We start from the raw sequence: 27315 nt of genomic DNA, 5'->3' as shown, positions 1-27315 counted from the left end.
TTTTTTCACCCTTTCTTCTCCAGAGTGGAGTGGGGTGCTGCATCTTATCAACTCTTTAACATCTGCACGCTGTAATTAATTTATTTCCACAAACTCAAATAGATACTGTTTGTTTTCTTTTAAGATTTTATTTATTTATTTGAGAAAGAGAGAGAGCACAGACAGAGAGCGAGAAGCAGACTCCCTGCTAAGCTGAGAGCCCATGCGGGGCTCGATCCCAGAACCCTAACATCATGACCTGAGCTGAAGGCAGATGCTTAACTGACTGAGCCACCCAGGCACCCCATAGATACTGTTTCATTAACTAACAAGTCTTTACCTTGCTGTCTAGGTGATGAAACTGAAGTTGGCAGTTTGAACTACTAGTGCTGTACAATGGGGAGGCCTGATACTGGAGAACAGAGCCAGACCCAGGTCCAAAATGTGTCACAACCAGCTGTATGACCTCCAACAGGTCATTTCACCTCCCTGCACTTCACTTTCTTCATCAGTTAATAAAGGAGTTGACTAGATTGTCCTCTTCTTCAGTGTTTTTATTCCAGTCAGAACCCTTAGATGGAGAATAGTGAAAATTGGTTATGAGTTACTGCTACTGATTCAAGTGCAGATTTATTGTGTGTCTCCTTCATTACAGTTCATTATAAAATTGCCAGTCAGAGTTAGCAGGTATTTCACACTTGCAACGAAGATAATTGTTCATATAAGATACCTCATTTAATTCTCAAAAGAGCACAAAGGGCAGCTATTATGATCATCCCCATTTTATAGATGAGAGCATTGAATATTAAGGAAGGTAAATAACCAGTATGAGGAATGGCTGCTTAGTGGCAGAGCTGTGCTCTTAACTTTTATGTTACTCTGAATCCCACAAATAGGTCTCAAATACAGATTCAGTCACACTGTACTTAAAGCAAAATCTAATCTAGAAAGTGATTACTGATTTTATTAGAAGAGACTGAAAAAGTAACTATCTTCTTAAGAATAATAGATCTAGTATGAAATTATAAATCATTGATCAAGTCTTATCACATTATTAAAACACTACCTAAACAAACCAGGCCACTTGGGAAGATGGGTTAGATATCAGTTTCTGCTTCAATAGAAAGTTAAATATAGAGCGCCTGGGTGGCTCAGTGGGTTAAGCCTCTGCCTTCGGCTCGGGTCATGGTCTCGGGTCCTGGGATCGAGTCCCGCGTCAGGCTGTCTGCTCGGTGGGGAGCCTGCTTCCCCCTCTCTCTCTGCCTGCCTCTCTGCCTACTTGTGATCTCTCTGTCTCTGTCAAATAAATAAATAAAATCTTTTTTTAAAAAGTTAAATATAAGAAAATCAGTTATCTAAATTATCAGCCTTAACTTCATCCCTTTGCCTCATCACAAGGTTAGAGTGCCATTTGGTTGCATCGTAGCCACTTAAAATTTTTCTCTATTTTCGCCCTTTCTTGCTTCCTATTCAGAACACAGTCTGGACATATATTTTCCATGTCCCCCTCACAGAATGCTAACTGAAAGACATATAAACAGAGATAACCTGCCTCATTTTAGATGAATGACTGAAGTTTAATCTCTGTGGCAAGGAAAAAGAAATCAATAACAAAATTCTCCACTGAGAAGAGAAAACCCTCAACAGTGTGCACACTGGTTTTCATTTCAGCCAGGATGCTCGAGGATAGGGTATGTGTAGGCAAGTAGAAAAACAAAGACACGACATGACACTGTGGAAGTTATGACAGTTCCACAGTATGTTCAAATGTGGTATTCTTATAAAATATTCTATTTTTTTCAAATTGTTGTCAGTGTAACAACATTGTCAACAAATATCGATTGAATGCCACATGCAAACTGATGGAATGTCATCATATCAGATGCTGTGGGGAATACAAAACAAGTATAGTCTTTACCCTCAAATTTATTGTTTTGAAAGGTGAGAATAGATGGAGTAAAGAGAGAAAAAAAAAAACCTTTTTATTAAAAAAAATCAAAGAATGGTACAAGGCTGAGTTATAGCAAAGGATTATGTCTCATTCATCTTTATGTCCCTCAGAGTTATTGGGTGCTGTGATTTTCACCTGCTGTGTTAGTAGACTAATAAATATTAGCTGAATGGATTGCACTACATTTGTGAGTTGTGCTGACTGAGGCATGTGTTACCATTCTCCAAGCAATAGGGATCCTAATAAATCTAATCCCTGTTACTATTTTGAAAATCACTCCATTATAATTGCTCCTTCACTTCTTACCCATATGTTAATTATAGACAGGATTTTTTTTTACATTAAGTAGATTAGATATTTTCTTTCCATTTTTTAGAAAAATGACTATCACCATTGTTCAGCATTAATTTCTGATAGATCATTTTTATGTTATTACTTTTCACTTTTTCCCTTCTTGTTCCTACATTAAACAAATATCTGATATTTCATAAAAGTCCCATGCTTTTCATCATGGCTTGTATTATTGCCGATAACTTTATGTGAACCATTTTTCCTTTTTTTTTTTCCCATTTTGTTAGAGGCTTTATATTCTTTTTTGGTAAAAGAAAAAAGTGTTTACATCTTATGTTCCCCCAAGAGCATATAGAATTTCTGTTTCCCTAGAAACTAGTCAGCAGGACATTTATTTTATTTGTGTAATTATTAGGTCAAATGACTTGTTCATATTTAACTTTAAAAGATTTTGCTAAACTGTCCTTCAAACAATTTATGTTCCCACCAAAATATGAGACAATAAGAGGGCCTTTCTCAAAACTTTGTTGCCACAAGGGATTTTTAAAAATGATCTTACCATTGTTTTAATTTGCCTTCCTTTATTTATAAGTGTGGTTCAGCAATGCCATTTGTATTTCTGTAAATCTCTTATATTTCATGACCATTTGCACTTGAATGCAACGTGTGCTGGATCCAATGTTGTTAAAAAAAGCTTGAAAGTAGCCGTCATAGGAATATTTACAACATCAAAATTAATTAACGCTAGGGGCGCCTGTCTGGCTCAGTCGGAGGAGTGTGAGCCAATCTCCATCTCAGGGTACTGGGTTTGAGCCACATGTGGGGTGTAGAGATTACTTAAATCAATAGAACTTTAAAAAAATCAACCAACCTTCCAAATAAAGGTCTTCCCTCACCGGGCCCCATCCCCTCTGATAAGCTATTAAACGTTTGCTAGCATAATGCTACTCTGATTATTTATTCCTTTTTTAATATTTTATTTATTCACTTGAGAGAGAGAGAGAAAACACAAGCAGGTGAGCATCAGAGGGAGAGGGCGAAGAAGCCTTCCTGCTGGGCAGGGAGCCTAACTCAGGGCTTGATCCCAGGATCCAGAGATCATGACCTGAGCTGAAGGCAGATGCTTAACAGACTGAGCCACCCAGGCACCTCTCAGATTGTTTACTCTTGCTCTATGTTTCTGAATGAGTTCCTCGTAATGAGGAAAAATGCATTTCGCTATCATGTGTGTTGTGATAAAAAGAATTCTCTCTGTTCCCCATTTGTCTTTTTTAAAAAAATAATAGTTTTATTGAGATATAATTTACTTACAATAACATGGACCTATTTATTTATTTTTAAAGATTTTATTTATTTGAGAGAGAGCGCGAAAGAGAACGTGAGTGGAGATATAGGCAGAGGGAGAAAGAGAGGGAGAAACAGACTCCCCACTGAGCAGGGAGCTGAACAAGGAGCTCTGTCCTAGGACTCTGAAATCATGACCTGACCTGAAGTCAGACACTTAACCAGCTGAGCCACCCAGACAACCCTATACCATTTTAAAACGCACAGTTCACTGAAACCATTATCACTGTCTAATTTCAGACATTTTCATCATCCTAAGAAGAGACCTGCATTGGTTAGCTTTCAGTCTTTAATGTTCCCTTGCCCCAGTCCCTGGAAACCAATTATCTGTTTTCTATTTCCATGGATTTACCTATTCTGAACACTAATATAAATGGAATGATAAAATATATGGTCTTTTGTGACTAGCTTTTTTCACTTAATATAGTGTTTTTAGAGTTCATCCATGTTGTAGCATGTAGCAATACTTCCTACACTGTTGTTGGGATTCTAAAACGGTGTAATGAATTTGGCAAACAGTTTGGCAATTGCTCAACATGTTCAACAGAGTTACTGTACAACCCAGCAATTCCACTCCCAGAACATACCCAAGACAAATGAAAACATGTATCTATAAGAACCTATATAAGAATGTTCATAGCACATTATTCATAATAGCAAAAAAAATGGAAGCAACTCAAATGTATATCAACAGAATGGATAATGAAAATATGCTATATGCATTTGTAAAATCCATTTGTCTTTTGATTTTGTTTTCCCACATTTTTGGCATAAAGAAGTTTTTTCAATTATAAGGAGCCAAGTTTATTACTTTCTGCTTTCTTTTACTATAGCCATTTTAAAAAGTTTAAAATTATATTAATTCATGCCTTTTATTTTAAAAGCTGTTATGGTTTCATTTTTTTTTAATTTTTATTTATTTTTTAAATTTCTTTTCAGTGTTCTAGAATTCATTGTTTATGCACCACACTCAGTGCTTCATGCAATACGTGCCCTCCACATTACCCACCACCAGGCTCACCCAACCCCCCACCCCTCTCCCCTCCAGAACCCTCAGTTAGCTCCTCAGAGTCCACAGTCTCTCATTGTTTGTCTCCCCCTCCAATTTCCCCCAATTCCCTTCTCCTCTCCATCTCCCCATGTCCTCCATCTTATTCCTTCTGCTCCACAAATAACCTAAACCATATGATAATTGACTCTCTCTGCTTGATTTATTTCACTCAGCGTAATCTCTTCCAGTCCCATCCATGTTGATACAGAAGTTGGGTATTCATCCTTTCTGATGGAGGCATAATACTCCACATCTTCTTTATCCATTCATCCATTGAAGGGCATCTTGGTTCTTTGCACAGTTTGGTGACTGTGGCCATTACTGCTATGAACACTGGGGTACGGATGGCCCTTCTTTTCACTACATCTGTATCTTTGGGGTAAATACCCAATAGTGCAATTGCAGGGTCATAGGGAAGCTCTATATTTAATTTCTTAAGGAATCTCCACACTGTTTTCCAAAGTGGCTGCACCAACTTGCATTCCCACCAACAGTGTAAGAGGGTTCTCCTTTCTCCACATCCTCTCCAACACTTGTTTCCTGTCCTGTTAATTTTGGCCATTCTAACTGGTGTAAGGTGGTATCTCAATGTGGTTTTGATTTGAATCTCCCTGATGGCTAGTGATGATGAACATTTTTTCCTGTGTCTGTTAGCCATTTGTCTGTCTTCTTTGGAGAAGTGTCTGTTCATGTCTCCTGCCCATTTTTTGACATGATTGTCTGTTTTGTGTGTGTTGAGTTTGAGGAGTTCTTTATAGATCTTGGATATCAGCCCTTTGTCTGTAGTGTCATTTGCGAATATCTTCTCCCATTCCGTGGGTTGCCTCTTTGTTTCGTTGACTGTTTCCTTGGCTGTGCAGACTTTTGATCTCGATGAAGTCCCAAAAGTTCATTTTCACTTTTGTTTTCTTTGGCTTTGGAGACATATCTTGAAAGAAGTTACTGTGGCTGAGGTTACTGCCTATGTCCTCCTCTAGGATTCTGATGGATTCCTCCCTCATGTTGAGGTCTTTTATCTGTTTCAAGTTTATCTTTGTGTATGGTGTGAGAGAATGGTCGAGTTTCATTCTTCTACACATAGCTGTCCAATTTTCCCAGCACCATTTATTGAAGAGACTATCTCACATCTTCTATATTCATTCATCTGTCAATGATCATTTAGGCTCTTTCCATAGTTTGGCTATTGTGGACATTGCTGCTATAAACATTGGGGTGCACGTGCCCCTTCAGATCACTAAATTTGTATCTTTGGGGTAAATACCTAGTAGTGCAATTTACAGATCTTCTGACAGCTCTATTTTTTTTTTCAGACAGCTCTATTTTTAAACATATATGTATTTCTACTTACTACAAACTTATTTTATATCTCAATAATTTTCAGGTTTTCTTTATTTACAACTTGCCTATTGTATATTATACTTCCATTTTAAATGGAAAGGAGAGGGATTTGGGGAAGATATCTTCCTTTATTTCCAATTCCAATCTGTCATTTGTGATAGATATATTCTGAGGTTGGGAGGCAGCTTCGTAAAAGTAGGGTCCTGAGTTCTAAGGGGATACCAGCAGAGTAGATTTCTCCCTTATGTATTAGGCAGGAGCCCAGAGATCAGTTATCTCAGTCTCAGAACTCTGAGACATGATTAAAACAAAGTGGATCCAGGAGAAAAATAAAATAAAATAATTTAGCATTGATATTAAGAAATTTTTAAAAAAGGAAAACAAAATAAATAAAAATCAGTTAGGAAAAAAGAAAGCTGAAAAAATAAAATATAACTAAAGACAAAAGACAAAAATATAGGAAGTAAGCAAGCACCCATATTAAGACATAAAATATTGAAATAAAAGTAAATTGAAAAAAAGGGAATTGATGAAACTAAAATAAATAAAATATAAATAAAGTATAAAAGACTTCAGCTTTTTAATAAAACCAAAAAATTTCCTCAAGAGTCTGATTAAAGTAAAAAAGCTAAGAATAGGATTAGGAATGATAATGTGATGATAAAGAAGAAAAAAATATTTGAAGAATAGCCACCCAGACATTCCAAAATATCTACTGATATTTTAAAAGTCACCTCAGTGATACTTGCTTATAACTCTTTTATCTTATCTATTAAGAACAAACTATTTCGGTCTTACTCGTGTTTTTCCAAACCAAAGAAAAAAGTGAATGCTTCTCAATTCACTGTGTTAAGCCACCATGATATTAGTACAAGAAGAGAAAACTATAGGCCAATCTCACTAAATGACTCTAGAGGCAAAAACAACCAACAACAAAGGCTAAATCTTAGCAAATACACTGCAACAAGGCACAAAAATATTATATTTTACGACCAAGTTGGATATGTTCTGAGAATATAAGGGTGATGATTCAACATCGGGAAATTTATCAATATAATTCAAAGTCAAATATTCTAAAGCAAATTGATTTATGATCATATCAATAGGTACTGAAATGTCACTCAAAAGATACAGATAAGGCATTCAGTCAAATTCAGCAGCTGTGTTTTATTGTTTTACCATTTATAAGGAAACTAGAAAACAGAAATAGAAACTAAATTTTGAATAAAATACTACAACTTAAAGCAAACTTAAAAGATTTACTTTTCCTAATGGGGAAACAAGAAAACCACTCAGTTAAAATGAAAACTTGAAAACGATGAAAACTTAACTACCATTACTGTTATTATTTACCATTGTCACGATAGTCCAAGCAAATGTGAGAAAAAAAAAAAGTGAGAAAAAAAATTTAATAATTAGTATCAACACGGGAGAGCAAGATACAAATCTGTTTTTTATTGATATCATGTAAATGAGAAAATGTGGTGCTGTCGCTAATTACCAGACCCCCCCCCCCAAAAAAAATCAATAGCTTTTTTTCATAATAGCTTGGTCATAGGTATACATAAAACAACTTCACTTTTTTTTTTAAAGATTTTATTTATTTATTTGACAGGCAGAGATCACAAGTAGGCAGAGGGGGAGGCAGAGGGGGAGGGGGAAGCAGGCTCCCCTTAGAGCAGGAGCCCAATGTGGGGCTCAATCCCAGGACCCTGAAATCATGACCTGAGCCGAAGGCAGAGGCTTAACCCACTGAGCCACCCAGGCGCCCCAAAACAACTTCACTTTGTCTTCCTTTCTGCCTTTAAGTTTGTTCAGTGATGTTAGTTCTTCCTTTTTCCCTCAAGTGGAAATTTAGACATGGTCATTGCTGGGTCACAAACTCTCAGTTCTGTTTAGTAATGCGGTCATCCATTTTTATGTGATTGGCAAATCTTCTGTTTGCTTTAAGCTGCATGCTTTCCCAAATGGGGGCTGAGTCAGGTCAAAAGTATAAAGTCAGAGAAAAAGGAAACTTAAACCTTTCCTCCCCTCTTTTGCTAACTGCAGTTCCTGATTGTGTCACATGGAGCTCAGGGAGCAAGGAGACAGGAAACTTCTTTCTTGACCAACAAGGTCACATTGTTTTTGCTTGGCTGCCCTCTGGATTGGGCAGATACTTTAAAATCAACCTTGAAGTGGGTTCTCTGGAGACCTCCCTGTTCGTCGTCTCTCACAGGCAATTTTCTCTGCCGCCGGAAAAGGCATCTCTGTTCCATTTGGTTGTATTGCCAGCCATCTAGTGACACCTCGAGCTCTCCCTGCTTAGGGCTCTTCACCTCTTGAGGTGGTTCTTTTGATTAAAACTTAGAAAATCACCTCTGTTTCTCTGTCCCACACATAGCCCACAGCAGACCCAAGGCAAACATGTCCACCTCTTACCCTTGACAACCCTGCAATGCTCACCCATCCCAGTCAAGAATCAGACTCTCATCGGCTCGCTCCCTCCATGCAGACAACCAGTCTCTCAGCTCTCCGACTCTTCAGGCAAGAGTCCGCCCACTGTGTCCCCTCACCTCAAACTTCAGGAACCCACGTTAAGCTCTACAGGTTATATTCCTAAATCCCCTCTAGATTTGAGGTGGAAAAGTGAAGGAAAAGAAATCTGTAAGTATTTTATACCCTCAGCAAGGTGAGAAATTTAAGATTCACCAGCTGATTTTCAGCCTCCTGCTTTGTAAATCCTGGTTACCTCTGTTGGATGTGTCATTTCTATTTTCTTTGTATTTCAGCTGCAACTTCTAGTTTAATATCTTGCTACATTAATAAAACCAAGCTATGTGAAGAAGTAAAAAATTATTTTCATTCACAATTGCGACCAAAAATATCACAAAATATTTAGAATACATTTCACGAGAAAGGTCCAGGACTTCTGTGTAGAAAATTATAAAACCTTAGGGATGATAAAATGACACATGAACGGCTAGAGAAAAAATACCACATTCCTGGATGAGAAGAAAATACCAAAAATGTTTTCTCAAATATAGTATATAAAAAATATAATTCCAATAAAATTTCAAAGCTTTTCGACCTTATATAGAATAATATATATATATAAGCAACCCATTAAGATCCAGTAAAAATATTTTTTAAGATTTTATTTATTTATTTGAGATAGAGAGGGAGCTAGGGAGCAGGAACAGGGGAGGAGAGGAAGAGGGAGAAGTAGCCTCCCCCCCTGAGCAGGGAGCTGGATGTGGGGCTTGATCCCAAGACCCTGGGATCATGACCTGAGCGGACAACCAACTGAGCCACCCAGGTGCCCCATCCCATAAAAATATTTTAAAGAGAAGAAGCATGAGGACAGCTTGCCTTGACAGATGAAAGAATGCACGTTAAGCCACTATCATCATTATTAATATGGTCCTGCCATAGTAAGACACAAATAGGACAATAGGTCAAAGAGACAACCCAGCAAGAGATCCCAGTATATATGATAATGCACTAGATGACAAAATTGCTGCCTTATTCAATTCTGAGAAAACGTCTTCTGTAATAAATGGAGCTGGCACAACCTGTTCTCCAACTGGGAAAAAATTAAGTCAGATCTCTCTTACATTATGTACTAAAATGAAATCTAAAATTATTAAAGACTTAAATATAAAATATAAATCAGTAAATATCTTAGAACCAAATCTTGGAAACTATATGTACAATCCGTGGATAAAGAAAAGTTTCTTAAACAAGACAGAAAATTTTGGAGCTATAAAGAGAAATATTTGGATAATATTTTTTTAAATAAACTTTTAAGTTGCAAAGAGTATCACATCTAAAGTCAACAATAGGCTTGGAGAAACGATTTGCAATGTGATAGAAAAAGGATATAATACCGAGAGTGTTCTTAAGCATTCTGAAAATAAAGATAAAAGAAAAAATGAGGAAAGGATACTAACATGTTTCACTAAAGAGTACGCAGATAGCCAACATGTAAAAGGTGTTCAAACTCCCTAGTAATTGGAGAAATGTGATTGAAGTAGTATCTAGACAAATCACTCATCAAACTGTCACAACCTAGAAAAAGCGATGACACCTATGACTGGAAGGGATGTGAGAAAATATTACACGTGATTTTTGATGGAAGAAATAGGAGTTGTTAGAGGATTTAGAATGCAGTCCATGGAAATGGCTCTGGCAGAGGAGTCTGCGGCCATGCACGGCCTCAAAGTTGACTTTGCTTAATAAGAATTTGCTTAATAAGAATGACTTCAGGGGTGCTTGGGTGGCTCAGTTGTTAGGGGTCTGCCTTCAGCTCAGGTCTTGATCCCAGGGTCCTGGGATTGAGCCCTGCATCAGGCTCCCTGCTCATTGGGGGACCTGCTTCTCCGTCTCCCACTCCCCCTGCTTATGTTCCCTCTCTCGCTGTCTCTCTCGCTGTCAAATAAATAAGTAAAATTAAAAAAAAAAATACTTCAGAAGTGGCCCTTCTGACTCTTCATTCGGCTACAAACAATCCTAACCCTTGATACAGTCTCAGGGCTGCAGGGACACCAGCCTGCCACCAGTGGCCTCTTGATTACATTGCAGTAACAGCAAGAACTTGTCCTATTATCCTCATCATTTGCTCTACTAGTCATGCTTCTACCAGCACTTCTACTGATAACTCAGTCCACACAGCATGAAACATCATGGTATTCTGAGCAACATTGTTTCTAATCAATGGGATTTTTTTTTAACAAGAAAAAAAAAGAAATCAAGCAATGACAGATACTGGTCTTATGAAATTTAGCGTCCGAAACTGTTTTTTGTTTGTTTGTTTGTTTTTTTAATATAGTTGACCTAGAATGTTATGCTAATTTCAGGCATTCAATGCAGTGATGCCACAAGTTTATACATTATGGGATGCTAAACCACAAGTAGCTACCATCTGTCACCATATAACACTGTTAGAGTATCATTGACTATATTTCTGATACTGTGCCTTTTATCCCCATCACTTATTCATTCTGTGCTGGAGGCCTGGCTCTCCCACTCCCAGTCGCCCATTTTGCTTATCCCCACACTCTTCTCCCTCTGGCAACCATCAGTTTGTTCTCTGTATTTATAGGTCTGATTTTGCTTTTTGTTGTTGTTGTTGTTGTTCATTAGTCATTTGGTACTTTCTAGGTCCATCCATGTCTTTGCAAATGGCAAGATTCATTCTTTTTGATGACACCATAATATTCCATCGTGTACATATACTGCATCTTCCTTATCCATTCATCTATTAGTGGACACTTAGGTTGCTTCCATATCTTTGTTATTAAATAATGTTGCAGTAAACATAGGGATGTATATATCTTTTCAAATTAGTGTTTTTGCTTTCTTCAGGTAAATACCCAGTAGTGAAAAATTGGATTATATGGCATTTCCATTTTTAATTTTTTGAGGAACCTCCATATGTTTTCCACAGTGGCTGTACCAACTTACATTGCCACCAACAGTGTACAAGAGTTCCTTTTCCTCCACAATCTTATTAACACTTGCTATCTCTTACCTTCTTTTTTTTTTTTATTTTAGCCACATGACAGATTAAGGTGATAGCTCATTGTGGTTTTGATTTGCATTTCTGTAATGATCATTGATATTGAGCATCTTTTCATGTGTTTGTCGGCCATCTGTATGTCTTCTTTGGAAAAAGTCTATTCAGATCCTCTGCTGATTTCTTAATCAGGTTATTTTTTGGGTATTGAGTTGCATAAGTTCTGTATGTATTTTGGATATTAACCCCTAATCAGTATATCACTTGCAAATATCTTCTCCCATTCTGTAGGTTGCCGTTTTGTTTTGTTGATGGTTTCCTTCACTGTGCAAAAGCTTATTATTTTGATATAATCCCATTAGCTTATGTTAGCTTTTGGTTTTTTAGAATGGCAAAATAGTCTATGACAGCACCACCTGGGCGCCCTTTCAAGATCATATGCTGTTTTGCAAGATGCCATGTATGCTTTGAAACCATGACTGATACGCAGTGCTCTATCTCCTGCAGCCGTGTTACACGGATTCAGAAACCACGGGGTTGCAGAAGCGTAATCCCTCTCATAATTACCCCTGAAGACCTACTCACAACTTTTCCCTTTTCCATGAGTCTGAGCTCCACTAGCTTAGAAGCTTTTGGCCTACAAAAGAGAAAAGCTCTTACCAAGAGACCCAGTAATGTTCCCATTGAATTAGAAACTACAATAGCCATCTCCCACTTTAGGCTTCTCGTGTACTGTGTTCATGTACAAAAAGGTTGTTTTCCTTCAACTGAAGATGTTGCCCAGAGTGACTGATCGCAATAGGCACGGGATGGAGATTCATACATCCGTTCGATACATGTGTATAGAGAGCCTGTTATGTGTCAGACACTGTTCAAGTGCTTGGGACACAGCAGAGAACAAAAATGAAATTTTGCCTCACACTTTTCATTCCATTGTGGACTGAGACATGCTGGGGAATTGTTAAAAGATAATGAGTACTAAAGGCCAAACAAATAAAAAAGTAGAGAAGAAAAGGAGAGAAAAGGAATGCCAGGGAGAAATTAAGTTGTCTTATCATAAGATTTGAAGATTTTTTTTGACGGCAGGACAACACACTTAGATGGATGAAGGGTAAAACGTTTGGCTACTGCAGCTCCAAACAAAAGAAGGTTGTTCAACAGGGCCACACACTGGGTTGTGTACCAAGGACAGAGTACAGCAAGCCAGAGGTAGAGAAGACAGCTTATATGTGGCAACTGGGGTGAGTTAGATTTCAAGGGTGCCCTGTGAATTGGCTGTCTTGAAGAAGATCTTGAACTGTGAGAAATAGTGGCTGTTTCTATTGTCTGATACCAGGCCCCAGGGCGTTAGGGTGATGCGTGCGTGGTGTGGAGCCCAGCAAGTGAAGTGTTTGTGAGTGTGGACACAGCTTCTCAGGAAAGGAACTGACCAGCCTCTAACCAGAGTCCCCAAACTGGGTCAAGACAGCATTTTTAAAGTTATATGGCACAGAGGAAAGGTGCCATTAAATATAGTGGGCAAAGTAGGACAAGATAGACCTCAGTAAGAAGGGAAACTTTGAGCAAACACTGAAGTGGGAGAATGAGCTGGCAGGTGAGGAAAAGTATTCTGGCAGAATTCGGGTGACTCTCTAGGTCAAAGAAGCTGTGAATGTGGATGAGAAAAAAGTTACAACTTCTTACCATCTCCAACAGAAGTTTAACAAATTCTTATGATGAATGGCAGCGACAAATCACAGTAGTTATCAGCAGTAACTGTACTTTGTCACTGAGAGAAATCAGATCTCTTTATATTACAATTTGTTATATACTATATTAAAATAGTTTTGTGTTCCTCCCCATTTGAAATTACTGGGGTTATTACACCTGCTGCTAAATCTTGTATGAAAGAAGCATAATTTTACTTTATTACAAAGTTGTTGTTAAATTTTATTAAGTATATTTCCAAAAGGTGACTTATTTAATAATCCTATGTATTTTACTTCGTGAATCTAGAAATATTATTCTTTTTTTTTAGATTTTTATTTATTTATTTGAGAGATTGAAAGGACAAGCAATGGGGAGGGACAGAGGGAGATGAAGAAGCTGACTCCCCACTGAGCAGGGACCCCCCCTCACCCCTGCCCGCCATGTAGGACTCGATCCCAGGATCCTGAGATCATGACCTGAGCTGAAGGCAGATGCTTAACTGACTGAGCCACGCAGGAGCCCCTAGAATCCTTATTCTGAGGAGGGTTGCCATTGACTTCACTAGAGTGCTAATGGAGGCCGTGATGTAGGTGTGAACACACACACACACACACGCACACACATGCACACATATGAAAGTGAGAAGTTCACTCTGGGATCCTGCCTCCCACAGCTAGTGTTAAGAGTTGACAGAGTCCTCATGAAACCCTAGACAACAGGCCCACCATGCCTGGGGCTCTAAGGCATGAAGGCTTGCGTCACCACACCAGGTAGAGAATCTCATCCATGTCACGGCTCCTGTAAGAACACAGAGGGAAGGATTTGAATTTGCTGTCCCTACCTGAAAAGAGACAGCATTCAAGGAGGAGAGTTATAAGGTCAGAGGTGGAGTCCTGACCAGTTCTGGAAATAAAGATTGTAGCCTCGGTGTTGCATTCACTGCAATGTGTTTTGTTTGCCTGTTTTCTCTGAGATCCATGTCTCAGACGTGTGCAGACTACATTTTCCCCATTTCCGGGCCTCCCCACCCATGGTCCCATGTCCTGATGAACAGCCCCAGTAAAGGCTCCCACCAGGTAGTCTGGCTTTGGGGCTTTTAAAAACACTGGCTCTTCCCTTTGTCCTGTCAGCCTTAGTGACGGCCGCTGCCTTCACCTGTTCAGCTATCACCGGTGTCTGGGTGGCCTCACCATCACCGTTTGTCTTTCTGGTTCCCTGCATTAAGATTAGTTATCCATATCGATTTCCTTCCTATGGATCACCTCTTGTGGGCTCTCATGGGCAGCAAGCCACAACAGTATGAGCAGCACCTTTGATTCTATCACCAAGAAAAATCACATATACCATTACAGCGATCGTGGGAGACTGGTCTTTATGGAAAGTACTCAGGTTTAGTACTCTTGAGACCTTATCCATAACAGGACGGAATCACAACATGCAATGAGAAGAAATGGCCACTCTCCAGAGATCTTGGATTTGGAACAAAATGCAATAAAAGAAAAGACTTTAAAAAGACTCCATTTTGGAAAAGAGAATGGCTTTTAAAAATTATATAGGATTATTGCATTATGTCAGAGGAAGTTTTTATTTTGTTTTGCTTGCTGTTTTTATTGAGATATAATTGACATATAATACTATATTAATTTCAGGTGTGCAGTATAATGATTCTCTATCTCAATATATTGCAAAATGACCATCACAATAAGTCTAACACCAATCACCATGCATAGTTATAAAATTTTCTTCATATGCTGAGAACTTTCAAGATCTACTCTCTTACCAACTTTCAAATATGCAATACAGTGTTATTAACTATGGTTATCATCCTCTATGGTACATCCCTGTGACTTATTTATTTTATAACTGGAAGCTTGTACCTTTTAAACCCCTTCACATATTTTGTTCCCCTTCCTCCTGCTTCTGGCAACCACCAGTCCGTTCTCTATGTTTATGAGCTTGGTTTTTGTTTGTTTTAGATTCCATACATAAGTGAGATCAACAGTGTTTGTCTTTCCCTGTCTGACTTATTTCACTTAGGTTAATGCCATCAGGGTCCATCCATGTTGTCACAGACGGACGAGATTTCCTTCTTTTTTATGGCTGAATAATGTTCCACTGTCCATATATACATCACATTTTCTTTATCCATTCATCCGACGATGGACACTTAGATTGTTTCCATATCTCGACTGTTACAAATAATGCTGCAGTGAATATAGGCATGTGTGTGTGTGTGTGTCTTTTTTAGTCGGTGTTTTCATTTTATCTGGATAAATACCCAGAAGAATTATTACTGGATCATATGGTTAGTTCTATTTTTAACTTTTTGAGAAACCTCCGTGTGGTTTTTCACTGCACCAATTTACACTCCCACCAGCAACTCACAAGGTTGCCTTTTCTCCACAACCTGGCCAACACTTGTTATTTCTTGTGTTTTTGAGAATAGCCACACTAACAAATGTGAGGTGGTATCTCACTGCTGTTATGTTTTGGATTTCCCTGATTAGTACTGCCAGTTGGCCATGTGTATGTCTTCTTTGAAAAAATGCCCATTCAGGTCCTCTGCCCAATTTTAAATCAGAAATTTTTTTGCTATTGAGTTGTATGAATTTTTTATATATTTTGGACATTAACCACTTGTCAGATATATGATTTGCAAATATTTTCTCCCACTTAGGAGGTTGCCTTTTTATTTTGCTGCTAGTTTCCTTTGCTATGCCGAAACCTTTTAGCTTGTTATAGTCCCACTTGCTTATTGTTGCTTTTGTTGCATTTGCCTTTGGTCTCAAATACAAAAAAATCATTGCCAAGACCAATGTCACAAAGCTTACCATCTATGTTTTCTTCAAGGAGTTTTATGGTTTCTGGTCTTACATTCAAATATTTAATCCATTTTTATTTGATTTTTGTGTACAATATCAGATAGTGGTCTAGTTTCATTCTTTTTCACGTGGCTGTCTGGTTTTCCCCGCACCATTTATTAAAGAGACTGTCTTATTCCTGTTGTATATTCTTGGCTCCTTTGTCACAGAAGGACATTTTAATTTGAAAATGCATGTGCTAGAGAAAGAATGTGGATTGACACTGGATAACCCAAAGTCTCTGAGAGACCTCTGTTGGTTGTATTTTGGTTTTGTTTTGTTTTGTTGTTTTTTAAAGATTTTATTTATTTGACAGAGAGAGAAAGAGACAGCAAGAGAGGGAACACAAGCAGAGGGAGTAGGAGAGGGAGAAGCAGGCTCCCACTGAGTGGGGAGCCCGATGTGGGGCTTGATCTCAGGACCTTGGCATCATGACCTGAGCCGAAGCCAGACACTTAATGACTGAGCCACCCAGGTGCCCCTGTATTTTGTTTTTGTTTTGAGCTACACAGTGCTTCCTTCCTATCTGTGTGCACACACATGACTTAGGATAGGCTAATGAGATACCCCAGGATTCAGATGTTAAGAAAATCATCCAAGGAGAGAGTGATACTTTGAAATTATTTGTAGCTGAAGTGGCCACATAGCTGTCCCCAGTCCTAGAGATGACAGTGACTACATCGTGATGACACTATTCACACAATGTGAACTTGGCTATGTTTGAACTGCCTAGATTCCTTTATTTAAGCCTATTTCTACCCACCGGTTGTCCAGTCTTCTGTTGATTCTACGAGCTAGCCTGTCACCTGCCCATAAATTCCTTTCTTGCTTAGGATAGCCAGGGTTGGTTTTCATTCACTGTAACCTTTAAGATACCTGATAGGTAAGTTTTATTCCAAGTATTTCATGCTATAAATAAAATATTTCATTTCATTATGTTTCCTGATTGTTGTTGGCATACTCTGTCTCTAATTCTTACTCTTCTAGTCCTTTTTTTGTAGTTTTGTTATATACCATTATAGTTTGAATTAAGCACCTGCTCACTATTAGTACATGAAGTCTTGGGGCTTTTATATATAACAAGATCTTCTCCGTTAAAAACCTCACAAATTATGGCTGATGATTTTTCTTTGTTTTATTAGTAATATGACAAGATAATCTCTCATGCCTTATTTATTAACATTAAATCTTCCCCTTATTATATGCATTTGAAACATCATGTGTGGTGGTCCCCAGAAATGAGTATTTTGCAGTTTGCTGCTGCTTTTTTCCAGCACTTTAACAGCTAAACCACGGATGTCTGAAAAATAGTTTCCCACTAGCATTTCTACTACAAATTTCTTCTTCTCTTTTTTATAGAATATGTCAGCCCTTATTATTTTGATAAATCAGCTTTATTGATAAATCATTATTTGGGTCCTTGTTAGATTTTTTTTCTTCTAAACTATTTCTACACAATACCAATACAAAATGAAAATTACATTTAATTATCTGGAATGTGTGTGTGTCGATAATATGCAGAGAATATAAATCAAAAATAGTGGTTAAAAAGATCAGTAGGGTGTGTGTGTGTGTGTGTGTGCAAACATTCAAACACTTAGAAAACTTTACAAACTTACTGATCTTTTTTTTTAAAGATTTTATGTATTTATTTTATGTATTTATTTTTTTTAAAGATTTTATGTATTTATTTGCATGTGTATGAGCAGGGGGAGAGGCAGAGAGAAAGGGAGAAGCAGGGTCCTCACTGAGCAGGGAACCCAACATGGGGCTTGATTCCAGGACCCCAGGATCATGACCTGAGCCAAAGGTAGACGTTTAACCTACTAAGCCACCCAGACATCCCAACATACTGATCTTTTTTTTTTTTTCCTTTAAGATATTATTTATTTATTTGACAGAGAGAGACACAGTGAGAGAGGGAGCAGAAGCAGAGGGAGTGGGAGAGAGAGAAGCAGGCTTCCCTCTGACCAGGGAGCCAGATGTGGGGCTCAATCCCAGGACTCTGGGATCATGACCTGAGAGGAAGGCGCATGCTTAACGACTGAGCCACCCAGGTGCCCCTACTGATCTTTTTAACCACTATTTTTTATTTATATTCTCTGCATATTATCAAGTAATTAAACTCCTATTCAAACTTATCTATTGATAAATTCACTGGTATATACTGAGCACCAGTTAAATAGTTGACACTGCAAGACAATTAAATGTATTTACATTTCTATTAAATATGGAAGAGGAAATGTAAGATTACTGCTAATTTTCATGAGTCCATGGACCAAGACTTGGTCAAGGAAATAAGACAAATTTGTATGAAATCAATTTGGGTACAAATTTTAATAATATAAATATCTACCAATAACTTTTATTCAGCCAACATTATAAATATCCCAGCCATCATTAGAAAGAGCACAGGCTTTGGAGTCAGATGAGTTGGGTTTCAGAATGACTCTGCCATTTTTTAGCTGTATGACCTCGCCTTTCTGAGCCCCATCTATAAGACAGAAACACAAGAGTAAGAACACCTCATGGGGGCACTATGAGAAATAAAATAATTGTGAGAGGGCACCTAGCAACTAGAACATAGTAGTTCTTATCATGGCTATTGTTTGTATTACTTTGGAGTATATAAAATACATTTATATTTCCATGACTTAAAAAATAATAGATTAGGGGCACCTGGGTGGCTCAGTGGGTTAAGCCTCTGCCTTCAGCTCAGGTCATGATCTCAGGGTCCTGGGATCGAACCCCATATCAGGCTCTCTGCTCAGCAGAGAGCCTGCTTCCCCCTCTTTCTCTGCCTGCCTCTCTGCCTACTTGTGACCTCTCCTCTGTCAAATAAATAAATAAATAATGAAAAAAATTTTAAACTTTTTTTTTTTAATTTCTCCTGAACTTGAATGATGACCTACTCTAACTTTGATGTTTCTTAATTTCTTAACTAAGAATCCATTAAACGAAGAAACTCAGAACTTAGTAATGAGAAAATTGTTCCAAACACATTCAGTTCTCAAATAGTCCATGTATGATACCTGGGAATTTTGCTTTATCACAATAAACTAACTACAAAGCATATTTAATCTGGTATAAATCTGCATTGTTTATGTAATGTGAATGATGGATACATGATACATGAGACCCTTCTCAAAGTTTATGCCATAAGCTGTAACGCAGAGCTACAACATGACCCACATCTTTTGGGAGTTTTTCTTCTTCTTTGACATTTCATGGTACTGTGAAAATCCCACCATTACCTGGTTCGGATTGAAAGCAGTACTTTGAGAAGCCAGAAGATGGCACTAATTTCTAAGATTTACACATCTAAAAAGAATGTGCTGCTGTGGATTCTGATATTTGCCATTTCTTTTGCTGGTGGAAATAATGTCACTCCATATTTTCATCAGTTTTCTTATCATACTGTAAAATTCTGTTTGTTCTTAGCTTTTCTCTGACAATTAGAGAAGTGAGAATGGTAGAATTCTGTATCTACACAGAATGTTTGAATGATTTAGTATGAACAGGAATTGGCAATCAACCAATGATATTTATTTCATGTTGATACCTGAAGGTGAATTGAATATTATATGTCCACTTGAATAGAGAGCTTGATTTTATTCATGTATTGAGTATTATCTTGAGTTCAGAAAGAATAGGTATGTTTTCTGTAAAAGTCACCATCACTTATTACTGTTAATAACATCTTAGAAGAAATTTATTTTTCATTTTATGTGTTGTGGTGAGCACTGTGTATTGTGTAAGACTGATGAATTCAGATCTGTACCCCTGAAACAAATAATACATATATGTTAATAATAATAATTTTTAAAAGATATTTAGAGAAAAATAAATAAATAAATGAAAATCACATCTGTAGGTTACCACTTTTTTATTTCTAAATGTTAACACTGAAAGGTGTGGAAGCATACTGGACAAGGAACTTATTCAACAACAGAAATAGAAACAACAGTGATCGTGTAAATGGTTTTATACCCTAATTGCATTTATGCAGGATATTGAGCTAAATCCATTGCTGTCTTACTGAGAAGAAGTTAAGAACAAAGAGAGAAGAAAGATGTTTACACCTCAAATCTACAAAAGAACGCTGGCGAGGCGAACAGTGGTCTTGTATTTTTGCAAATTCACCCATCTGCCTAAGGGTATATGAATTTTTTCCTGGCAGAGTTAAATGTATATTTCGAGGTAGTCTATGCTGCTAAACACCATGCTTGCAAAACTGGCATACCAAAGTCTTTCAAAATCAGCAGTTTCCAGGGGAAAATCCATCTACCATCTGCTTGCTTCATTAAAATACATAATAGAGGAGGAAAGAACTGAACTGCATTTTTACTAGCTCAGCGCTCCCTGGTGTCCAGGCGGCTAAGGTTATATACAGCAGCCTATATAGAAAACAGAATCCAAGTGAAAAATCAACCACAGTTTTATTTTGTTTCCTTCTTGTCTTTTGTATTTATATAAAAACAGAGCAAAGAGCTTTATTTCAGAAAAATAGATTTGGACAAGACAGTCTATTCTGTAAACACTGTACATTTTGAAAAATTCTTTAATGAACTTAAGGCACTTTTCTCAAGTCCATATTGTAAAATTTTAAACAAGATTGTGAGGGAATCATACAGATACTTTGTCATGTAAAAACCAAAAATTTCTGTCAAAAACTATCAGTTGCCCCAAGAAACAGAGTATTTTTATAAGTTCAGAAGAAACTATTATCAAATATTAAACATAAAACAATTTTAGAAGAAAAATCCTATGAAATTATAGTTATATTTATTCAACTTAGTCACAAAAAAATAACTGATTTGTGAAGTTTGGGTTATCTTCCTTGATTTTCAGTATCATTATAGAATATTATTTTAATTTTTGCCCTCACTTGAAAATTAAGATTCTAATATCTTTGTAAAAATCCAGAAATATCCTTATTCTTTAGAAGCAAAAGACTAGAAAAATGAAAAAAAAAATCAAACAAGCAATGGTTAGCATTGGTGATAGTATAGAAATTCTCTTTCCCAACTTCATCCAACAGATCCAATTCTTTCTTTAGTGACATAAGGGCAGAAAAATTAAGATATTAAATAAACAATAACCACAGAAAAATAACACATCAGTGTTACCATTTTTTCAACACTATGGTAAGCCCCTTGTATGTATCCACTCAACTATTTGATAAAGATGTATCCCATACCCACTTGAGTCAAAGCACTGTTGCACACCCTGGAGTTGGTGAAAGACAGGTCAGCTCTCTGCACTGATGAGCCCTATAGTCTAAGGGATTGAGACAGTAAAAAATAAAAAATAATTGGAGAGAGAGAGAGTAAAAAATAAATAACATATTATGTAAATAGTCTGTAGTAAACAGAGGAGGTTAAAGAACTAGAGAGTGATGGGGGTAGGAGGAATTAATTATTTTGTAGGGTGGTCAGAGAAGACCCCTGTGAAGAGGGGATACTTGTCCAGAGTCTTGGAGAAAGTGAGAGAGAGTATGTTTGGGCATTAGAACTAGAGAACCAGAAGTCCTGAGCTGGGAGCGTGTTTGGTTTATTTAAGAAACACAAAGAAGTTAACAAGGTTGGAGCAGAATGAGCAAGAAGAAAGGGGTATAAAATGAATTAGGAGAATAAAGATTTGAGTCTATCCTAAAGAGTTGTTGTTGTTTTTTTTTTTTTTTAATTTCAAAATTCAAGGGAAAACACTGGAGGACTTTTAAATATGCAATTAATATTTAAAGAACGCACTAGCTACAATATGAAAAAGAGACACCAAGGAGACAAAGGTGGCAAAAGAGACCAGTTAAGAAGCCAGTAGTAGTCCAGGCTAGAGAGAACAGCGCAGTAGACTTTGGTGGCATTGATGGAGATGGTGAGAAGCTGTGAGATTCAGGAGATATTTTGAAAAGGATCAGAATTTTCCAGTCAACTGGTTGATGTGGCAGAGAAAGAAACAATTTAAGTTATGACTAGTTTTTGTTCTGAATAAAGACAGAGAAGGGGCTCGTGGGTGACTCAGTCGGTTAAGCGTATGCCTTCACCTCTGGTCATGATCCCAAAGTCCTGGGATAGAGCCCTGCATTGGGATCCCTGCTCGGCGGGGAGTTATCTTCCTTTCCCTCTCCCCCTGCTTGTGTGTTCTCTCTCTCTCTCTCTCAAGTAAATAAAACAAAGTCTTAAAAAGAGAGAGAGAAGACTGGGGGAGAGATTTGATTGGGAGGAGAGTTTATAAGGATCTGAGAATAAAGAGTTCTGTCTTGTAGATGTTCAGTTTGAGATTCTCATTGGTCATACACGTGTATAGATATATGAACGTGGCGCTCTGAAAAGAAATCAAGGATACAGACTCTTATTCAGGAATCATCCTGCTGTAGGTGGTACATACAAGGAGATAAGAGAGTGATGGCAGATGGAGACAACTGAAACAAAAGGAGAATGAGGAGAGAAGTTGAAGGCAGGAAGAATACTAGCAGAGAAGAATATCATGATGATCAAGTGAGGAAACAATTTCAAGAGAAAGAAATAATCAACTGTCAACTGCTCCTGAGATTTTGAATAAGAAGAGAACAGAGAATTGGCTTTGAATTTGAAAAGATGGTGGTCCCTGGTGACCTTGACATCAGAAGTTTTAAAGGAAAGAGAGAAGATAAGCTGACTAGAATGAAATCAAGAGTGAATGGATAATGAAAGAAGAAACAAAGAAAGAAGAAAGAAAGTCAACAGAGATACTCCTTTAGAACACTCTTACTAGAATGATAGGCAGAAAAACAAGGAGCAGCTAGAGAGGAATGTAGAGCTGAGGAAAGCAGTTTTTTTCAGATGGAGATATTTTAGCATATTTGGTGTTGAAGAGAATGATTCAGTAGAGAAGAAAAATTTGATGTCTCCCCCAAGGAAATGGGACAGGATTGCTGAGATGGTGCCCTTAAGTAAATGAAGGGTGGATCTGATACCCAGGCAGAGTCAGCCTTGTAACCACAGGAAAGGCAGAACATCTGAATCAAAATTAAAGATTTGAAGCAAGGAGGATCTGATGGCAGAAGGATGGGGTAGTTCTCTGTTCTTGGTTTATTTTCTTCTGTGAAATAAGAAGCAAGATCATTAATTGAGAAATGATGAATGTTAGGTGTTAGAGGGGGAAAGAAGAGGCATAAATTAGTTGCTTTCGTGCCTTGACTGGTAAAATGAAGTGGGATTACAGAGTTTGTGCAAGAGGCTCGTCCGCATGAAATTTGCGGTTAGCTCCGATGTGTTTCCTTCAGCCACATACTTTTCTCATTCTTCACATAAAGTTGGATATTCTTACTATCCTCATTTTACACAGGAAGAAACACAAACAGAGAAGCTCACTTACCCAAATTTACATAGAAAGTGAGGAACTCCTAAATGGAGTCTGAGCTGGCTGCGTCCAGGGGTCTCTCCTCAATCACTAGGACGTGTAATACCTCCTAATACCATACGTCACGACCAGCCAGTGGGCTTCAGGAGACATCACTGATTGCAGCGTTGAAAGGAAGGTGTTCTGCAGTCTGAGCTCTTATATATGTCTTCTTCCCACATCCCAGTAGCTCATCTTGGTCGTTTCTATGCAAAAATGTCAACAATTCGGGTGAGAGGACTAAACACAGAGTATTTTTAAAATAAAAAAGTACATGGGGCGCCTGGGTGCCTCAGTGGGTTAAAGCCTCTGCCTTCGGCTCGGGTCATGATCCCAGGTCCTGGGATCGAGCCCCGCATCAGGTCTCTGCTCAGCCGGAAGCCTGCTTCCTCCTCTCTCTCTGCCTGCCTCTCTGCCTGCTTGTGATCCCTGTCTGTCAAATAAATAAATAAAATCTTTAAAAATAAAAAAATAAAAAAGTACAGTTACATTTAAAACATTCACATGCTATTTCTCTGTCCTGATGGGGAATAAGAAAATTTTGCCACAATAAATTTTCTAGAAGACAAAAGTTTATACCCTTTTTGTGGTAATTTTTGCTAAGCTGTATCCTGTGAGCATAATGTGATATGTTATGCAAAGATTCCATATTGAGCCTGCAACCAAGCACTATGTTGTAGAAAAGATTATGACATTCTCCTATCATTGAAGGTTTGTAGAATTTTTAATGACCCTAGATGATGCTGAGATACATAAGGCTTTTCGACTGCCTGAAATGTTCCCAGACTTCTGTTAGTGATTTTGCTCCCTTCTTCCACACACTAAATAATTAATATTTAGTTCAAATCCCAACATCCTCCTTCCTTCCTCATGGTTCCAATCTACTGCTGTAACTTTAAAAGTACTAAAGAAAAAAATGCAGACATTCACATATGGAAACCATGAGACAACTAGGGATTACAAAAGAAAAAAAAATTCACTTAATAGCCCTAAAATATTCCCATTACAATCTGTTCAATCTACTGATTTGATGACGACTGACGCTTCTAGAAGTCTGATCTGGGAATTTGTGTAATAGAGTAATCAAATTAACCAAATGTTGCCTGGTTGAAGAGCATAAAGGGCTTACTTTCAAGAACTGGAAAGAATCATTTGTAAGGCTGAAAACCCTCTTTCTGAAATCTGGGTCCCTGCACGTTCTCCTGCCTGATCCAGCAGGATGGAGATCATGTAGGTGAAGACACAGGAGCCTCTTCATAGTGGGATGGACATTCTTTGACCCCTTCCTCCTGATTCCCATTCTTCCCCTTAGAAACCCTATCTTTTCACAGGCTCAGAATTACCGAAAGACAAAGCCCCTTGGAGTAAATCACAACTAAGGATTTAGGGAAATCACGTACCCGCCCAGATGCGGGTGGTTCTCTCTGCAGTGTTGGTTAGTAGAATGTCAGCTGCTGTGTAATTTTGTTTCTTAGTAGCTACATTTTTAAAAATAAAGAGACAGGTGAAATTTATTTTAATAAGATATTTTAATTGACCCAATATTTAATGCATATAAAGTATTATTAATAAGATATTTTACATTCTTGGGGCACCTGGGTGGTGCAGCCAGGTGTCAAACTCACGGTTTGGGTTTAGGTCATGATCTCAGGGCCATGAGGTCGAGCCCCACATCAGGCTCCAGGCTCAGCACAGAATCTGCTTGAGACTCTCTCTCTCTCTCCCTCTGCCCCTCCCCATGGCACATGCGGGTTCTTGCTGTCTCTCTCTCAAATTAATCTTCTTTTAACCCACTGAGCCACCCAGGCGCCCCAAATTAATCTTCTTTTAAAAAAAGATATTTTACATTCTTTCCTCTGTACAAAGCCCTCTCAGTCAGCCTAGACACAAGTCAAGTGCTCAAGAGCCACATGTGGTGAGCGTCTGCATTGTTCAACAGTGTAGCATTAGACTAAGAAATACAGAGTGTGACAGATCCTTTCCTGTGCACATGATTATCCTCAGTCTTCAGTATACATTGTACTTCTTTTCAGTAGTATGAAATTGTCTCATAAACTTATTCTGATTGGATACTAGCACTGATAACACATTTCTGTTCACTGTTTATATAAGTATCACACCATTATCTTTTTTCATGACTGACCCATAAATTTCCTCACATTTACAATTCAGTGTAAGCTTAGCTAACTATTGGATTTCTTGGTATCATCAAAGTCCTCATTTTCTTTTTTTTTTTTTTTAGATTTTTTTTTTTTACTTATTTATTGGCAAAAATCACAAGTAGGCAGAGAGGCAGGCAGAGAGAGAGGAGGAAGCAGGCTCCCTACTGAGCAGAGAGCCCAATGCGGGGCTCGATCCCAGGACCCTGGGATCATGACCTGGGCTGAAGGCAGAGGCTCTAACCCACTGAGCTGCCCAGGTGCCCCAAAGTCCTCATTTTCATTCTTCATTCAAACCAAAGTTTGCTCCTCTAGCTCTTTCCATCTAATCCAACCTTCACATTTCAGCCCTAGAGTGATATTTCAAAAAGACAACTCTGACCTTGCCCAAAACTCAGAGATTACGGAAAAAATGTCAAGCCCTTCATAATTTGACCCCTGTCTGACTACCTCATTACATTTCCTTGTACTTTTCCTTTTAATACTTCATTTTAAAATTGGCATACCCCATGAGTTCCTTGAATATGACATACTGTTTGGGCCTCCTCACCTGAAAACATGCTATTCTTTCTACCTGAAATGATCTTTCCTTTTTATCTGCCAGGTGAATTGCTGCTCATCGGCTTCCAACTTAACTTTCCATCTAGTTCATTTGGATAAGTTGGTTGACCACACACTAGCTCCTTGAGGGTTGGGATGGTGCTCTATTATCTTTGTCACCAGCATCCAGCACAGCGTCTGACAGTGAAATACGTATTGTACAAGGTGTATATGTCTTGATCTAACCCGAATGTAGTACTAAACTTTTAGGTAGACCCAGTTGTAAATTATTATAAGGAAGATATATTATTTAAAAAGTCGTTCAAAAAAATCCTCTATTTTAGCATTAAATTTAGTTGAATTCTATTGTTTTAATGGCAACATCAAACACTGTCAGTTTTTTGTTTTCTTTCAATTCCAGTACATTTCATTTCCTTCAACTATCCTATCTATGAGACCACTGCTAGTGAAATCCCTGATAGAAAAGAGCCTCACCTATTGTCTCTGGAACACAGACCATAAATCACTTCATTAGATAAAAAAAATAAATGTAAGAGGTGGTATGTCTCAAAATCATGCTGAGATGCTGGTGAGTTTTCAGAAAAAGAATACTTATTCTAGGCCATACATCCCAAGGAATAAACTGATAAGATTTTCACAAAATCTTATTCTGCTGATTCCACACAGCTACCCTACTTCAATAGTTACACAAAACAAACAGAAATAAAAGCCTCTGAGAAGTAGAATCACTTTTCCCAGGATAGTACAATTATTTGCTGTATAAACAATTATAACCAGACATAACAAGCTCTTTTGTTTTAAGCATTAGGTACCAGAGTGAGGATATTTCTTAAGGCTTATAAAAATTCTAGTTTTACAACTTCCTAGGAGAGGCAACCTCTCTAGAGAAGAGGAGAGCAATGAATGGTAATCAAAACAAGCTCTTCTTCCCTCTGTCAAGCTATCTCAAACTAATAAGAATAGATCCTGGGAACATCTTTCAATCTGGGAATACCATCCCTAACAGACAGGGATAGGGATCAACATCCCCCTTCCTGTTTCCTGTGAGCCTCTCTCGAGGTGGGGGAAATAGAAGCCAGTTGGGACTATTTACAAACAGAACAGAGCAATCAAAGAGAAAAGTTGGAAACAAGATTAGAGGCAGGACAGAAAGAGCCTAGCTGGCTAACGGTACCCCTCAATTAAATTGTTTTGTCCACAATGGCTCTTGAACT

The 27315-nt window shown here is 37.9% G+C and overlaps 1 protein-coding gene across 1 annotated transcript in view; it reads left to right on the top strand.

The window, feature by feature from the left end:
• The window catches only part of EYS (eyes shut homolog), a gene marked incomplete at both ends in the record, with an annotated part of 1618725 nt that overhangs the window by 1524252 nt on the left and 67158 nt on the right, over positions 1 to 27315 (top strand). The gene's annotated exons all lie outside the window — the stretch shown is intronic.

This window comes from Martes martes (assembly GCF_963455335.1).
Source record: "Martes martes genome assembly, chromosome: 6".
Lineage (NCBI taxonomy): Eukaryota > Metazoa > Chordata > Mammalia > Carnivora > Mustelidae > Martes > Martes martes.
This window is presented reverse-complemented; position numbering and strand designations above follow the sequence as displayed.